Source organism: Mobula hypostoma, chromosome 21 (assembly GCF_963921235.1).
Source record: "Mobula hypostoma chromosome 21, sMobHyp1.1, whole genome shotgun sequence".
In the NCBI taxonomy this organism is placed as follows: domain Eukaryota; kingdom Metazoa; phylum Chordata; class Chondrichthyes; order Myliobatiformes; family Myliobatidae; genus Mobula; species Mobula hypostoma.
In genome coordinates, this window is record NC_086117.1 from 249,315 (window position 1) to 264,254 (window position 14,940).

At 46.2% G+C, this 14,940-nt stretch overlaps 1 long non-coding RNA gene across 2 annotated transcripts in view; it reads left to right on the forward strand.

Annotated features, from left to right (window-relative positions):
• Positions 1 to 252: 252 nt before the first annotated feature.
• LOC134359723 (uncharacterized) overlaps positions 253 to 14,940 on the forward strand; it is a 112,675-nt gene continuing 97,987 nt past the window's right edge. For both annotated transcript variants that reach the window (XR_010021185.1, XR_010021186.1), the window contains exons 1-2: positions 253 to 312; positions 14,522 to 14,659. This is a non-coding gene — a long non-coding RNA (uncharacterized LOC134359723). The remainder of the gene's footprint in view (positions 313 to 14,521; positions 14,660 to 14,940) is intronic.

A 14,940-nucleotide genomic window follows, 5' to 3' on the forward strand; every position in this document is an offset into this window, starting at 1 on the left:
AAAACAGTCTACACTTTTATTCCTTCTATCAAAGTGCATGAGCATACACTACCCGACACTGTATCCATCTGCTACTTCTTCGCCTGTTCTCCTAATCTGTCTAAATCCTTCTGTAGTCTCCATACTTTCTCGACACGGGTATTGTGCAGAATCAATCGGAGAGTTCCCGCGCGGGTCCGACAAAGAGATTGAAAGAGCAGCAAGTTTTTCGACGGAAGTCGTGGGTTGGAGTGGTGCGCAGTCGCAACAAGAGCGTTCCCATGCAGGTCCAATAAAGATTTTTATGGGAAACCCAGTCCCCATAAAAGAGAGGTATGTACCGCCTGCGGTCATCGTTAGAGTAGGAAAGCTTTGGCTTAAACAGGGCCTCGGCGACAACAGATGGAGTCCAGGTAAATTCATTCCTTATTTCTTATTCAACTCTAAAGAGAAAAGGTGTTATGTGTACAGGGCCAGAGTTCGGTTCTGGGTGTCAGATGTGGGATTGCTGAGAGACTCCCCGTCTCCCCGATGAACATCTGCGCCCGGTGTTTCGAGGTGCGGCTCAGTACAGACCGTGTTAGTGGACTGAAGCTGCAGCTCTATGACCTTTGGGTTTTAATGGAAAGTGAGTTAGTGATAGACGGAGCTACAGGGAAGGAGTCAGTCACCCCAAGGTTATAGGAGACAGATAAATGGGTGTCTGTTAGGAGAGGGAAGGGGGAATGCCAGATGGTAGATAGCACCTCTGTGACCCTCTCCCTCAACAATATGTACACCACGGGGGGGGGGGGGGGGACCTACCTGGGGGAAGCGGCAGTGGCCGTGCCTCTGGCACTGAGTTTGGCCCTCTGGCTCAGAAGGGCAGGAAACTGAAGAGGACGGCAGCAGTCATAGGGACTCTATAGTCAGCGGACAGATAGATGATTCTGTGGCTGCAAAAAGGAAACACGGATGGTAGTTTGCCTCCCAGGTGCCAGGGTCCGAGACGTTTCTGGACGCGTCCACAATATCCTGAAAAGGGAGGGTGAGCAGCTGGAAGTCGTGATACATATTGGTACCAACGACGTAGGAAGAAAAAGGGAGGAGGTCCTGAAAAAGAATGTAGGGAGTTAGAAAGGAAGCTGAGAAACAGGACTTCAAGAGTAGTAATCTCGGGATTGATACCTGTGTCACGCGATAGTGAGGATAGACAATAGACAATAGGTGCAGAAGTAGACCATATGGCCCTTCGAGCCTGCACCGCCATTCTGAGATCATGGCTGATCATCTACTATCAATACCCAGTTCCTGCCTTGTCCCCATAACCCTTGATTCCCCTATCCATAAGATACCTATCTAGCTCCTTCTTGAAGGCATCCAGAGAATTGGCCTCCACTGCCTTCTGAGGCAGCGCATTCCACACCTCCACAACTCTCTGGGAGAAGAAGTTCCTCCTCAACTCTGTCCTAAATGACCTACCCCTTATTCTTAAATCATGCCCTCTGGTACTGGACTCTCCCAGCATCTGGAACATATTTCCTGCCTCTATCTTGTCCAATCCCTTAATAATCTTATATGTCTCAATCAGATCCCCCCTCAATCTCCTTAATTCCAGCGTGTACAAGCCCAGTCTCTCTAACCTCTCTGTGTAAGACAGTCCGGACATCCCAGGAATTGACCTAGTGAACCTACGCTGCACCTCCTCCACAGCCAGAATGTCCTTCCTTAACCCTGGAGACCAAAACTGCCCACAATACTCCAGGTGTGGTCTCACCAGGGCCCTGTACAAAGGCAAAAGGATTTCCTTGTTCTTGTACTCAATTCCCTTTGTAATAAAGGCCAAGATTCCATTAGCCTTCTTCACTGCCTGCTGCACTTGCTCATTCACTTTCATAGACTGATGAACAAGTACTCCTAGATCTCTTTGTATTTCTCCCTTACCTAACTCCACACTGTTCAGATAATAATCTGCCTTCCTGTTCTTGCTCCCAAAGTGAATAACCTCACACTTATTCACATTAAACGGCATCTGTCAAGTTTCTGCCCACTCACCCAGCCTATCCAAGTCACCTTGAATTCTCCTAACATCCTCATCACATGTCACACTGCCACCCAGCTTAGTATCATCAGCAAACTTGCTGATGTTATTCACAATGCCTTCCTCTAAATCATTGACGTAAATCGTAAACAGCTGTGGTCCCAATACCGAGCCCTATGGCACCCCACTAGTCACCACCTGCCATTCCGAGAAACACCCATTCACTGCTACCCTTTGCTTTCTATCTGCCAACCAGTTTTCTATCCATGTCAATATCCTCCCCCCAATGCCACGAGCTCTGATTTTACCCACCAATCTCCTATGTGGTACCTTATCAAATGCCTTCTGAAAGTCAAGGTACACCACATCCACTGGATCTCCCGCGTCTATCTTCCTGGTTACATCCTCGAAAATCTCCAATAGATTAGTCAAGCATGATTTGCCCTTGGTAAATCCATGCTGGCTCTGTCCAATCTTTTCACTGCTATCAAGATATGCCGCTATTTCATCTTTAATAGTGGACTCTAGCATCTTCCCCACTACTGATGTTAGGCTAACAGGGCAATAGTTCTCTGTTTTCTCCATCCCTCCTTTCTTAAAAAGTGGGATAACATTAGCCATTCGCCAATCCTCAGGAACTGATCCTGAATCTAAGGAACATTGGAAAATGATCACCAATGCATCTACAATTTCCAGAGCCACCTCCTTTAGTACCCTAGGATACAGACCATCTGGACCTGGGGATTTGTTAGCCTTCAGTCCCATCAGTCTACTCATCACTGTTTCCTTCCTAATGTCAATCTGTTTCAGTTCCTCTGTTACCCTATGTCCTTGGCCCATCCATACATCTGGGAGATTGCTTGTGTCTTCCCTAGTGAAGACAGATCCAAAGTACTTATTAAATTCGTCTGCCATTTCTCTGTTTCCCATAACAATTTCTCCCAATTCATTCTTCAAGGGCCCAACATTGTTCTTAACTATCTTCCTTCTCTTAACATACCTAAAAAAAACTTTTGCTATCCTCCTTTATATTCCTAGCTAGCTTGTGTTCATACCTCATTTTTTCTCCCCGTATTGCCTTTTTAGTTAAGTTCTGTTGCTCCTTAAAAATTTCCCAATCATCCGTCTTCCCACTCACCTTAGCTCTGTTATACTACTTTTTTAATGCTATGCTATCTCTGACTTCCTTTGTCAACCACTGTGGCTACTTTCCCCCCTTTGAATCCTTCCTTCTCCGGGGGATGAACTGATTTTGCACCTTGTGCATTATTCCCAAGAATACCTGCCATTGCTGTTCCACTGTCTTTTCTGCTAGGATATCCGACCAGTCAACTTTGGCCAGCTCCTCCCTCATGGCTCCATAGTCTCCTTTGTTCAACTGCAATACTGACACTTCTGATCTGCCCTTATCCCTCTCAACTTGCAGATAAAAACTTATCATATTATGGTCACTACCTCCTAATGGCTCCTTTACTTCAAGATCACTTATCAAATCCTGTTCATTGCACAACACTAGATCCAGAATAGCCTTATCCCTGGTCGGCTCTTGTACAAGCTGCTCCAAAAATGCATCCCGTAGGCACTCTACAAACTCTCTATCCTGGGGTCCAGTACCAACCTGATTTTCCCAGTTCACCTGCATGTTGATAGGAATAGAATGAGGTAGCAGATAAATGCGTGGTTGAAGAATTGGAGCAGGGGGCAGGAATTCAGATTTCTGGATAACTGGAACCTCTTCGGGGTAGGTGAGACCTGTACAAAAGGGGTGGGCTGCACTTGAATCCGAGGGGGAACCAATATTCTTGAGGACAGATTTACCAGAGCTGTTGGGAATGGTTTAAACTAATATGGCAGGGCGATATGAACCAGGATGATAGAGCTGAGGTTGAGCCAGCAGGCAGACGAGTAGGTGATGGGTGTAACATGAATGCAACGAAGGACAAGCCTATGATTGGGTACAAATGCAGACAGGGCAGAGTTAAATTGTACCACAGAGGCAAAATTCAAAAGGGCGAAGAATGCAGGACTGAAGGTGCTGTGTTTAAATACTCATAGCATTTGGAATAAGGTGGACGAACTTGTGGCGCAATTAGAGATTGGTCAGTATGATACTGTGGGCATCACTGAGACGTGGCCAAATGAAGACCATAGTTGGGAGCTTGAAATCAAAGGACATATTTATATTGAAAGGACAGGAAGGCATAGGCCTTAAATCTTTAGAAAGAGGTGACATAGGGTTAGAGAATGTTGAATATGGGTGGAGTTAAGAGGTTGCAAGGGTTAAAAAAAACATTATGGGAATCATATATAGGCCTCCAAATAGCCAAGATATGGGGTTGAGATTGCAAAGGAGCTGGAAAAGGTATGTAATGAAGGTATTGACACACTCGTAATGGAGGACTTCAAAATGCAAGGGGATTGGAAAAATCAGGTTGGTGTTGGATTGCAAAAGAGGGAATTTGTTGAATGAGATGGCTTTTTAGAGCAGCGTGTTAGAGCCTACTTGGGGAAAGGCCATTTCCGATTGGGTATTGTGTAATAACCCAGACCTTATTCAGGAGCTTAATGTAAAGGAACTGAGGAGGCAGTAATCATAATAGAATTCATACTGCAAATTGAGAGGGAGAAGCATAACTCACAGGTATCAGTATCACAATGGAATAAAAGGAATTACAGAGGCATGAGAGAGGAATTGCCCAGATGAATTGGAGGAGGATATTGGTGGGGATGACTGAAGTTTCTAGGAATAGTTCATAAGGTGCTGGATACATATGTCCCACAAGGAAGTTGTTCTCAAATGGCAGGGGTAGGAAATCATGGCTGGCAAAGGAAGTTAAGGACTGCATAAAAGCAAAGGAAAGGGCATATAGGTAGGAAAAGTGACTGGGAAGTTGGATGATTTGGAAGCTTTCAAAATCCAAAAAAAAAGGCAACTAAAAAAACCTATAAGAAGGGAAAAGATGAAATATGAGGGCAGACTAGCCAATAATATAAAGCAAGATACCAAAAGTTTTTTTCCAGTTATATAAAGAGTAAAAGGGAGGTGAGAGTTGATATTGGACCAAAAGAAAATGATGCTGGTGAGGTAGTAATGAGGGACAAAGAAATAGCAAATGAACCTAATGGGTACTTTGCATCTGTCTTCACTGTGGAAGACACTAGCAGTGTGCCAGTGGTCCGTGAGTGTCAGGGAACAGGAGTGATCGCCATTGCTATTACAAAGGAAAAAGTGCAAGACAAACTTAAAAGTTTAAGGTGGATAAGTCACATGGGCCAGATGGACAATATCCCAGAGTCCTGAGAGAGGTTGCTGAAGAGATAACAGATGCATAGGTCATGATCTTTCAAGAATCACTTGATTTTAGCAAGGTCCCAGAGGACTGGAAGATTGCAAATGTCACTCCACTCTTTCAGAAGGGAGGAAGGCAAAAGAAAGGAAATTATAGGCCAGATAGCCTAACCTCAGTGTTGGGAAAGTGTTGGAATCTATTATTAAGGATGAGGTTTCGAAGTATTTGGAGACTAATGATAAAATAAATCAAAGTCAGCACGGTGTCTGTGAAGGGAAATCTTGCCTGAGACATCTGTTAAGAGTTCTTCAAGGAAGTAACAAGCAGGGTGGACAACGGCAAGGCAGTGGATGTCATTTATTTGGATTTTCAGAAGGCATTTGATAAGGTGCCACATATGAAGCTGCTTGACAAGATAAAATCCTGTGGTGTTACAGGAAAGATACTGACATGGATAGAGGACCGGCTGACAGGCAGGAGGCAGCGAATGGGAATAAAGGGGGTTTTCTGGTTGGCTGCCGGTGACTAGTGATGTTCCTCTGGGGTCAGTATTGGGACTGCTGCTTTTCACATGGTTTGTCAATGATTTAGATAATGGAATTGATGGCTTTGTGGCAAAGTTTGTGGATGATATGAAGTTAGGTGAAGGGGTAGATAATATTAAGGAAGCAATGCAATTGCAGCAGGACTTAGAGAAATTGGAAGAATTGGCAAAAAAGTGGCAGATGGAGTACAGAGTTGGGAAAATTATGATAATGCATTTTGATAAAAGGAACAATAGTGCAGACTATTAACAAAATGGGGAGAAGGTTCAAACATCAGAGGTGCAGAGGGACTTAGGAGTCCTCGTGCAAGACTCCCAGAAGATTAATTTACAGGTTGAGTCTGTGGTAAGGAAGGCAAATGCAATGTAAGTATTTATTTCAAGGGGAATAGAATATAAAAGCAAGGAGATAATGCTGAGCCTTTATAAGACACTAGTCAGGCTGCACTTGGGTATTGTCAACAATTTTAGGCCCCATATTTCAGAAAGGATGTGTTGTCATTGGAGAGAATCCAGAGGAGATTCACAAGGATGATTCTGAGAATGAAGGGGTTAACATATGAGGAGCGTTTGGCAGCTTTGGGCCTGTACTCACTGGAATTTAGAAGAATGCCGGTGGGGGGGGGTAGGGGATCTCATTAGAACCTACTGACTGTTGAAATGAGGATGTTTCGTATGGTGGGGGTATCTAGAACTAGAGGGCACAGCCTCATAATTGAGAGGCGATCTTTTAGAACAGAGATAAGAAGGAATTTTTTTAGCCAGGGTGTAGTGAATCTGTGGAATGCTCTGCCACAGTGGAGGCCAAGTCCATGGGTATATTTAATGCAGAAGTTGATCATTTTCTGTTCGGTCAGGACATCAAAGGATACGGCGAGAAGGCAGGTGTATAGGGTTGAGTGGAATCTGGGATCAGCCATGATGGAATGTTGCTGCTCTGCTCTCATTCTTGCTAGTGTTCCCTTTCAATCAACTTTGGCCGGCTACTCTCCAGTTTCTTAACTCTACCCAAAAAGATTCTACATCCCCAATCCTATGTCTTTTTTAATGATTTAAGTTCATTTTTTTTAACCAACAGAGCCACCCTACCCCCTCTGCCTTATCCTTTCAGTACAATGTGTATCCTTGGATGTTAATCTCTCAATTATGATTTTCTTCAGCTACAACTCATCAATGGCCATGTCATACCTGCCAATCTCCAACTGCACGACAAGATCATCTACCTTAACCTGCATGCTTTAGAGTGTAGTCCCGTATTCATTACCTTTACGATTTTGTCCGTTACATGGCAACTCATCCCACTGACTGCAATTTTACCCATCATCTGTCTGTCTCTGAAAGTCTCACCACACTTTGCTTCTGCTTGTATAGCAACTGCCCCATCCTCGGTCCTATCAGATTCCCATCCCTGTACAAGATTAGTTTAAACCCTCCACAACAGCTCTAGCAAACCAAGGATATTGGTCCCCTTGGGTTCAGATATCATGTGTCCCTTTTGTACAGGTCATACCTTCCCCAAACGAAATCCCAACGATCTAGAAATTAGAAGCCCTGCCCCCTGAACTAGCTCCTCAGCTATACATTCAGCTGCCAAGTCATCCTATTCTTACCCTCACTAGCGTGTGGCACAAGCAGCAATCCAGAGATTACTACCCTGGAGGTCTTGCTGCTTTTCAGCTTTCTACCTAGCTCCCTAACTTCTCTCTTCAGGACCTCCTCCCTTTTCCTACCTGTCATTGGTGCCAATATGTACCAAGACTTCTGGCTGCTCACCTCTATTTACAATGCCATGGAACCGATCCAAGACGTCATTGACCTAGCATTTGGGAGGTAACATGCCATTCGTGTGTTTCTATCGTGTACATAGAATCCTGTTTCTACTACTCTAACCATGGAATCCCTACCACTACTGCAGTCCTCTTCTCCCCCCTTCCCTTCTGAACCACAGCATCAGAATAAGTGCCAGAGATCTAGTCGCTGTGGCTTCTCCTGGTAGGTCGTTCCCCTCAACAATATCCAAAGCAGTATACTTATTACTGAAGGGAATGGCCACAGGGGTACCCTGCCCTGTTTGCCTATTCCTTTTTTCTCTCCTGACAGTCGCTCAGCAACCTGGGTCCTGCACCTTAGGGTTGACTACCTCTCTATAGCTCATATCTATCATCTCCTCAGTTTCCTCTATGAGCCGAAGGTCATCGACCTGAAGCTCCAGTTGCAAATGTGGTTATCTGGGAGGCTGGAGGTCTCCCAGAATTCCACATCTCACACAAAGAACAAAATACGGCCCCTGGAGCCATTCTCACTTCTCTAACCATGTACTAACAGATGAAGAATGAACAATGAAGAAACTTACCAGATACTTGCCTTACTCAAGTTAATGAGCCAAAGCCTCCCCATTCTAATACTGGTCCACTCCAACTCCATGATGGACTGGGCTATATCCACTAATTTTTGTAGGATTTCCTGTTCAAGGTTGTTGGTGTTTCCATACCAGGTTGTGATGGAGCCAGTCAATATACTCTCCATTACACATCTAGGGAAGTGAAACCCCCTTTCTTCCTGGGCGACTCAGGAAACAGCTTGTTAGCCCTTGCTGGCAGTCTCCCAACACAGCGCTGAGAAACCCACCTTTCTTCGGCATCATATGTCTAGGGCATACACACTCTGGTCCTGCCAAACCCGTGAGATTGGGATATCCCGCCCACCAAAGCCCCGGTTTGTATAAGTGCTATGTGATTTGCTGCCCTGATGCAGCTTGTCGCAGGAAATAACAGATTGCACACGACATACAACTAGAAGTATATTTATGAATATTAACTTGTGTTAGTAAAGAAAAGAAAAAAAAACAGAAGGACCCACTGTAATAAAACAGTCAAATGTACACTGGTTGGAGCTCAATCTTCTGAAAGTCATATTCACCGATCCCCAGTAGACTCCTGCACCTTGGCTCCATCGCATCACGGTCCCCACTGGATCGAATCCTATGACCAGTTCTCTCTATCTTCTTCTCTCCATCTCCTGCTGAACAAAAACAAGGACTCCCACCGGCGTAAGGCACAAAAAACCTGCTCCCCAGCCTTCTTGCCTGATTGGGTGGCCCACATTCCTAAGCACCCCCTATCTCAAACAATAATCCAAACACTGTTAGTGGTGAAACCTTTACCAAGGCATTACAGAAGTTTGTGGAAGTTTTAGATGTCATGCTGAACCGTTGCAAGCTCCGAAGGAAGAAGACCATAAGACATAGCAGCGGAATTAGGCCATCTGGCCCATCGAGTCTGCTCCGCCATTCAATCATGGCTGATCTTTTTTAAATCTCCTCCTCAACCCCAGTTACCGGCCTTCTTCCCATAACCTTTGATGCCATGTCCAATCAAGAACCTATCAATCTCTGCCTCAAATACACCCAACAACCTGGCCTCCAGAGCTGCATGTGGCAACAAATTCCACAAATTCACCATCCTTTGGCTAAAGAAATTTCTCCACATCTCTGTTTTGAAAGGGCGCCCCTCTATCCTGAGGCTGTTCCTTCTTGTTCTAGACTCTCCCACCATGGGGAACATCCTTTCTACATCTACTCTGTCTACGCCTTTCAACATTCGAAAGGTTTCAATGAGATCCGCCCTCATCCTTCTGAATTCCAGCGAGTACAGACCCAGAGCCATCAAACATTTCCCGTATGATAACCCTTTCCTGGAATCATCCTTGTGAAACTCCTCTGGACCCCCTCCAATGCCAGCACATTTTTTCTAAGATGAGGGGCCCAAAACTGTCACAATACTCAAGGTGAGGATTCACCAGTGCCTTATAAAGCCTCAGCATCACATACTTACTCTTGTATTCTAGACCTCTTGAAATGAATGCTAACATGGCATTTGCTGCCTTCACCACAGACTCAACCTGCAAGTTAACTTTCAGGGTGTTCTGCACAAGGACTCCCAAGTCCCCCTGCATCTCAAATTCCTGGATTTTCTCCCTGTTTAGGAAATAGTCTGCACATTTATTTCTACTACCAAAGTGCATGACCGTGCATTTTCCAACATTGTATTTCATATGCCACTTTCTTGCCCACTCTTCTAATCTAAGTCCTTCGGCATCCTACCATTTTCCTCAATGCTACCTGCCCCTCCACCAATCTTCATATCATCTGCAAAATTGGCAACAAAGCTATCTATTCCATCATCTAAATCATTTATATACAGCATAAAAAGAAGTGGTCCTGACACCAACCCCTGCGGAACACCTCTAGTCACTGGCAGCCAAACAGAAAAGGATCCTTTTTTTTCCCACTCACTGCCTGCTACCAATCAGCCAATGCTCTAACCATATTAGTAACGTTCCTGTACTACCATGGGCCCTTAAACTTGGTAAGCAGCCTCTTGGGTGGCATCTTGTCAAAAGCCTTCTGAAAGTCCAAATATACAACATCCAATGTATCCCCTTTATGTATCCTACTTTTAATCTCCTCAAAGATTTCCAACAGGTTCATCATGCCTGATTTTCCCTGAAGGAAACCATGCTGACTTTGTACTATCTTGTCCTGTGTCACCAAGTACTCCATCACCTCATCCTTAACAATTGACAACATATTCCCAACCACTGAGGTCAGGCTAACTGGTCTATAATTTCCTTTCTGTTGCCTTCCTCCTTTCTTAAATAGTGGAGTAACATTTGCAATTTTTCAGTCTGTGCGAGAGTCCAAAGGTTTTTGAAAGATAATTTCTCATACCACCACAATCTCTAATGCTACCTCTTTCAGAACTCTAGGATGAGGGTCTCTTCAGGAGCAATTACATCAACCCGGCACAAGGTGGAGATCGGCATCATCACAGGGTGCACTATCTCAGTGACACTGTTCTCCCTAGCCATGAACAGGCTCACTAAGTCTGCTGAACCAGAGTGCAGAGGGCCCAGAATGAATTCCGCTCAACAGCAACCACCTATCAGGGCATTCATGGATGACCTCACAGTCACCACAGAATCAGTCCCAGGCTGCCGGAGGATTCTGCAAGGGCTCGAAAAGCTGGAGTGGGCCCGGATGCGTTTCAAACCTGCCAAATCAAGATCGATGGTGCTGAGGAAAGGGAAGGTGGAGAACAAGTTCCGGTTCAGCATCGCAGGCACAGCCATCCCAACCATCACAGAAAAGTCAGTCAAGAGCTTAGGCAAAGTTTTTGACAGCTCTTTAAGGGACACAACATTTATTCAGACAACCTGCACCAAGTTGGATGGCTGGCTGAAATCTGTGGACAAGTCTGGCCTACTTGGGAAGTTTAAAGCCTGGGTGTATCAGCATGGCATTCTTCCCAGAATCCTGTGGCCACTCCTCGTCTATGCAGTTCCGATCTTGACAGTCGAAACCTTAGAGAGGAGGGTTAGCAACCACCTCAGGAGATGGCTGGGGCTGCCAAAGAGCCTGAGCAGCATCGCACTCTATGGACACCACAACAAACTGCAACTGCCGTTCAAATCCTTGGAGGAAGAATTCAAGGTAACAAGAGCCAGAGAAGTGCTATAGTATAGGGACTCAAGTGACCCGAAGGTGGCTAGAGCAGGGATCCAAGTAAGTACTGGCAGGAAGTGGAGGGCAGAGGAAGCTGTTCAGGAGGCAGAGGCGAGGCTGCGTCACAGGAGGCTGGTGGGAGTGGTCACTCGAGGCCGAGCTGGGCTAGGATCCTTTCCAACTCCCCAAATGGACACTAGAGGGAAGGAAAGGCGTCGTCTAGTTCAGGAGGAGGTGAGAGCAGTAGTGGAGGAGGTGAGAGCCTGCAAGGTGGTGGGAATGAAGCAACAGGGAGCTTGGACAAGATGGGAGAATGCGGTTGAAAGGAAAGTGACCTGGGCTGATCTTTGGAAAGCCAAACCACACCGCATCCAATTTCTCATCCAAGCAGTGTACGATGTGCTTCCAAGCCCATCAAACCTGCACACATGGGGCAAGGCAGAGTCATCTGCGTGCCCACTGTGCTCCAAGCGAGGAACCCTGGAGCACATCCTCAGTGGCTGTGCAAGGGCACTTGGTGAGGGACGGTACAGGTGGAGGCATGATCAGGTCCTGAAGATCATCGCTGAAGCCGTCAGTGCAGGAGTTGAGTGGGCGAAGTGGTCCCGACCCTCCAAGCAGACCATTGCCTTTGTCAGAGCTGGGGAGCAGCCAATACCTGCCAGAAGAACATCTGCAGGCATTCTGACCTCTGCAAGGGACTGGCAGCTGTTGGTGGACCTCGAAGGGCAGCTGAAGTTCCCCAACCATATCGCAGCCACCACCCTGCGACCAGACGTTGTCCTAGTGTCTGTGTCAACTAAGCAAGTGGTGACAGTCCCATGGGAAGATAGCTTGGAAGAGGCCTTTGAAAGGAAGCTCTCCAAGTACGCAGGACTGGTCAGCAACTGCCAGCAGGCTAGATGGAGAGCGAGGTGTCTCCCAGTGGAGGTTGGTTCTGGGGGATTCGTAGCCCATTCTTTAGTTAGAGCCTTCAGCATCTTGGGCATCGAGGGAGAGAGGAAGAGGAGAGCCATCCGTAGTACCACCGATGCGGCAGAGAGGGCCTCAAGATGACTGTGGCTCAAAAGAAGGGAGCCATGGAGTCATAAGTAGCTAGCCATCTGGACACAAGCTGGGGTCTGATCAGCCCCAGCTGGGTCACCTGGAGGAGGTTGTACAATGTTGAAAGACCCAAAACACCCGATGATTCCAGGAACATCACTGAGGAAGTGTCCAGAAGCATCAATAGATGTACTGTTACGTACCCCGTAACTGGGTTGCCATACCAGCAGAAATGGATCACTCAGTTGGAGTCTGGATTACTAGAACTAAGAAAGTTTTATTAAAGAAACAAGCAACACAATAATCGAAAGGATAATAAATGCAACAGTTCAGCAATGATAAACACACATGTGCACAGAATTAAGATAACAGGATCAATCAAGATCTATTGTTGTCTAGGGGTAAATGACCAACTTCAAAGTGACACAAAGTCCAGTTCAATTTAGTTCAGTTCGCAGTAATCGTTGCCATGGCGATGGACAATGTGGGGGGAAGGAGAGAGAGAACGAGAACGAATGATCATTCCAAAACGGCTTCCACTCACAGACCTGCGATATTGCTCACAAGCAGCTTTTGGGCGAGTCCTTTGTGATATCGCCTGAGGTCACCGACTGTGACCCCTCCTCCAGATGCGGTTGATCCTCTGCAGTGAACCCGGCACCCAAGCGAGGGTGGACACACACCGGGTTCCCGCTGATCGTACCTTTCCACCCTGTGCGTTTATGGCCCGATACTTCCCACCGACTTGTGAGAGGCGCACCGCTTCCAGGGTCTCGTTACCTCGGGTGTCGTGTGTGTCCTGCCTTAGCGAACCTGTCCCTTTTTATCCCCCTGCTGGGGTATCGCCTGTCCATCACTTCAAACAGTTCAGGGTTCAAAGGGGGAGCCGCTCTAGACAGCTCTCTCTCCCGTCCCTTCATTACACATCTCCAGATCACCTGTCCATCACTTCGAACAGTTCAGGGTTCAAAGGGGGAGCCGATCTTGACAATACCCAGACTGATGGCTCCTTCATTAACACCTCCAAATGCTGCTTCATTGTGTGCCTTATCTCTCTCTCCCCTGAGGACAGGTGGCAGACCAACTGCTGATGCCACTGTTGCTAGCCCAGGCCAGCAAACATCTTAATTTATGTGTATTCTCATCACAGTACGTACACAGGGTGCAGTTCCTCTGGTCCAGATAACCTGTTTACCTTTGGGTCTTGCAGCTTTTTGAGCACCTTCTGTCTTGTAACAGTAACTGCAGCCACTCCTCTTCCCTCACCTGAAGGTTAACCTCCAGTTTGTGAAGAAGGCGAATGCAATGTCGGCATTCATTTCTAGAGGTATAGAATATAAGAGCAGGGATGTGATGTTGAGGCTCTATAAGGCACTCGTGAGACAACACGGAGTATTTTGTGCAGTTTTGGGCTCCTTATTTTAGAAAGGATATACTGACATTGGAGAAGGTTCAGAGAAGATTCATGAGAATTATTCCAGTAATGAAAGGGTTACTGAATGAAGAACATCTGGCAGCTCTTGGGCTGTATTCCCTGGAGTTCAGGAGAAGGAGGGAGGATCTCATTGAAACATTCTGAATGTTAAAAGGCCTGAACAGATAAAAAATATGGCAAAGCTATTTCCCATGGTAGGGGATTCTAGGACAGGAGGGCACGACTTCAGGATTGAAGGACGTCCTTTTAGAACTGCAATGCGGAGAAATTACTTCAGTCAGAGGGTGGTAAATCTGTGGAAATTGTTGCCACAAGCGGCTGTAGAGGCCAAGTCATTGGGTGTATTCAAGGTAGAGATAGATAGGTTCTTGATTATCCAGGGCATCAAAGGGTAATGGGGTGAAAGCAGGGGAGTGAGGATGACCGGAAGAATGGGATCAGCCCGTGATTGAATGGCGGCGCAGCCTCGATGGGCCGAATGGCCTACTTCTACTCCTATATCTTATCGTCATGGTCTTCACACACTACATCAGGCATACTGCTAGTGTCCTCCACAGTGAAGACTGATGTAAAATACTCATTTAGTTCAACAGCCATCTCCTTGTCCCCCATTATTATTTCTCCTGCCTCATTTTCTAGTGTTCTATATCCACTCTCATTTGTCTTTTATTTTTAACATACTTGAAAAAACTTTCACAAACAACAGGAATTCTGCAGATGCTGGAAATTCAAGCAACACACATCAAAGTTGCCGGTGAACGCAGCAGGCCAGGCAGCATCTGTAGGAAGAGGTGCAGTCGACGTTTCAGGCCGAGACCCTTCGTCAGGACTAACTGAAGGAAGAGTGAGTAAGGGATTTGAAAGTTGGACGGGGAGGGGGAGATCCAAAATGATAGGAGAAGACAGGAGGGGGAGGGATAGAGCCAAGAGCTGGACAGGTGATTGGCAAAAGGGGATACGAGAGGATCATGGGACAGGAGGTCTGGGAAGAAAGACAAGGGGGGGGGGACCCAGAGGATGGGCAAGAGGTATATTCAGAGGGACAGAGGGAGAAAAAGGAGAGTGAGAGAAAGAATGTGTGCATAAAAATAAGTAACAGATAGGGTACTTTCACTATCCACTTTG